The sequence below is a fragment of a genome, unplaced genomic scaffold (genome assembly GCF_019419815.1).
Source record: "Pyrus x bretschneideri cultivar Hongxiangsu unplaced genomic scaffold, Pyrus_bretschneideri_v1 Contig13, whole genome shotgun sequence".
Classification (NCBI taxonomy): Eukaryota; Viridiplantae; Streptophyta; class Magnoliopsida; order Rosales; family Rosaceae; genus Pyrus; species Pyrus x bretschneideri.
The window spans coordinates 1285656-1289232 of NW_025999424.1; positions in this window are offsets into that span (position 1 = coordinate 1285656).

Consider the following 3577-nt stretch of genomic DNA (forward strand, 5'->3'; position numbering starts at 1 on the left):
GTAAGAAGGCTTCTCTTGACATGGGCTTGAAGTTTAGCTTTTAAGATGATTGGGTTTAGAAATTGGGCTTGAAATTGGGTAAAAAATTTAATACCTAGCATAAATAAATAAAATTAATATATATTTAGTTCGGTTCTGTTTCAGGATCACTGAAACTAAAATCAAACCAAATGATTTCAGTTTGGTTTGGATTTTTCTTATTCGTTTTTTAGGTTTCGGTTTGGTGTTCAATTTAATTTTTTTATTTTGTTTTCGGTTTTTTGAACCCACCCTTAGTTCACGACCTTATTCTATTTTAAGGGTGGTGCACAAGTTGGTTCAATTGATGTTGGTGGATGTCATGGGTTCACAAACAAACATGACAAGGTTGCATTGGACATGGCACATGTTTGTGGGTTCTGCATTGATTGAATTGTATTTTAAATGCGGACAGATAAGCTAGAATTTGGCGATCAATGCTCCAATTAGAACAAAGTTTGAGGACCTGGACCAATTCTAACATTAACAAAACATAATAATAGTAATATGTCACTTATGCGATATGCTAACATTAAATTCTGATCAAAATGATTCACATGTGACGAGTTCATCGTCACGTAACGTTTTAATATTGCATGTATAATTTATTGTGAGACGTTGCGTGACAAAGACCCTTTCAATTTAAGAGCTTTGCAAAACCTTAGCATTGAATGGAAAAATGACCAACTAGTGATGGAGATGATTTGTTGGAACTAAATAGACTATGAAACAGGTAAAGGTTAAGCCTACTGAAATGAGTGCTACTGCTGTTTAATAGTTCTTGATAAGAAAAATGAGCGGTGGATAGAGAATGAGAGCCTAAGGACCCTAATGAGCTTGACCATTGGTTTGATTGATGGCTAAGAATTACCATCTCTTTTTGTGTGACTTAGAAGCACAATTAGGTTTGATAAAGTTAATACAAGAAAGTATGAACCTAAAAATTTGTAGTGGAAAATACAAAAGATTCTTAATATACCAAAGAAATAATGTATCAGTCATGGGTTGTACGTTGTTTTGTATCTGTCACTGATGAATTAGTTATTGTCGTCGTCAATGTCATCGTCAAACTCATATGATATAGTATGATAGTCCTCCTCATCGGTATCATCAAACTCTATATAGTACATGCCCATAATTCACCTTATTCACTCCTGAACGAAAAAACTATTGGAAAACAAAAATTGGTAGAAAGTGAGAGAATTAGTTCATGGAGAGAATTAATAAAAAATAAAAAATAAAAGAAAAGAGTGGTATTTAGGGAGAATGATTCTATACTTTGGGATAATGATTCTATGGTATGTTGTTCACATAGCTTTGAATTATATACATTACAAATTGACTTTGTACAAATATTTAAGTGATTCATATATTTGCTAAATGGTCCCAATTCATCGTACTTTTTTCATCTCCTCAAGTGAAAATGAACAAAGATAGACTCTTAATTCATAAATTGGTATCTTAATTTGATAAAATGTGGAGCATTTGTCCTTTACATATCCATAACAAATGAAGTATGTAACATGTGTTTCACTTGCTTAATTTTGACAAAAATTCTCATGCAAATGCTACATATTTTATAAAATTCTAATAGCAATTCTATACATCTCGTCAAAGAGAGATAAAAACACACCACACAAGTGAAAAAAACGAAGAAAACAGACTTGATTGGATTTGACAAAGGCAACTTATAGCCACGAGTGTGACTACTGACGAAACTGGATCTGGTTTTACGAGGACAAGGCTATGACTGAGCTAGTAATATGAAAGGTGAGCTAAATGGCCTTAAAACAAAGATTTTGAACAAGTATCCTTAAGCATCTATGTTCATTGTTTTGCACACCAATTTCAACTAGCTCTTGTAGTAGTTACAAGGAGAATTGATGGTGTTGCCATTTTCTTCAACAATGCTAGTAGTTTGGACAATACTATTGGTTCATCATGTAAGCATCGTGATGCATTTAGAGAGAAACAACAAGAACAAATTAAGAAAGCTCTTGATATTGGTGATCTTGGAACTGATATACGGTTAAATCAAGAGATTAGTCTCATGTGTCCTTTTGATACACAGTGGAACTCAAATAATGGTACTATAGTTAGTATTATTGTTATGTTTTAAGCCATGGTGGAGGTGCTTGAATGGATTAAAAATGATGGCAACCAAGACAATTTTAGTGAAGCAAGTAAGTTATTCCACGACATACAAACTTTTGATTTTGTGTTTCATCTTTTTTTTTATGAGACTTATATTGGAAATTACACATGAGTTATCACAAGCATTACCAAATAAAGATCAAGATATTGTGAATGCGATGGCATTAGTGGAAGTATGCAAACAAAGACTACAATCCTTGAGAGATGATGACTTTGGGGACGTGCTTGATGATGTACAAAAGTTTTATGAGGAGCATGAGATTATCGTTCCTAAAATGGAGGATTTGCATTTCTTACCTGAAAATCAAGGTGTAAAGCTCCAAGATTCACAAACTTCCATTACTATCGTGTGGACCTCTATTTTCAAGTCCTTGATATGCAACTAAAGGAATTAAATGATCGCTTCAATAAGGTAAACACCAAGTTGCTTCTTTGTATGGCATGTTTGAGTTCGGTGATAATTTTATATCATTTGACAAAGCAAAAATTGTTCGTATAGCCCAACTTTATCCTAAAGATTTTGATCGTATGGAACTCATGAATCTTCCAATTTAACTTGACAATTACATTCATAATATGAAGATGCATGGTGACTTTTCATCATTGAGAAGAATTAGTAATCTTGCAAATGAGTTAGTGAAGACTGGGAGGTGTGCAAGCTATATGTTAGTGTATAAGCTTCTTATATTGGTTATGGTGTTACTGGTTGCAACAGTTTCGGTGGAGAGAGCTTTTTCTGCTATGAAGATTGTGAAAACACCATTGCTTAACAAAATGGGAGATCAATGGTTAAGTGATAGCATGCTTGTTTACATTGAGAGAGATGTATATGCTTTTATTGATAATGAGCTTGTTATGCGACGTTTTCATAACATGAAACCTCACCAGCAACAATTGCAATTTGTTTGTATTCATAAATTATGGATGACATTACTATATAAAAATCGATCAACGTAGTCCTTGAAAATAAGTGTCGCAAATCAATGTGGTCATTTCCATCATAATTCTGTTATGTGCTGATGTTGTTTAATAATTAATTAAGAAAGTTGTGAAAACATCTTTTTGCACATTGAGATTATCTCAAAGCAAAGCTTGCCATTCTCTGCATCACCAATATCATTGGGGAGGGCCCAACAAGCTCTCCAAGATTAAGATTGAGAATGTCAATCGCCCAAATATTAATTGTAGAGCCACAAAAGTTGTCATCAAAGGTGGTCTCAATTCTAGTCAAATTCGATGAAGGGTGTTGAAGGTTGTAAAGATTGATGTCTTGGGAATTTTCTTTTTCAGAGAAGAGACACTGAAGGCTACCATAGATAAAGGTAGAGGAGTATCAGTTGGGATCGAAGATGATTACGGGATCGAGTCTCTGGGTTGACAACTTTTTAATTAATTATTAAATTAT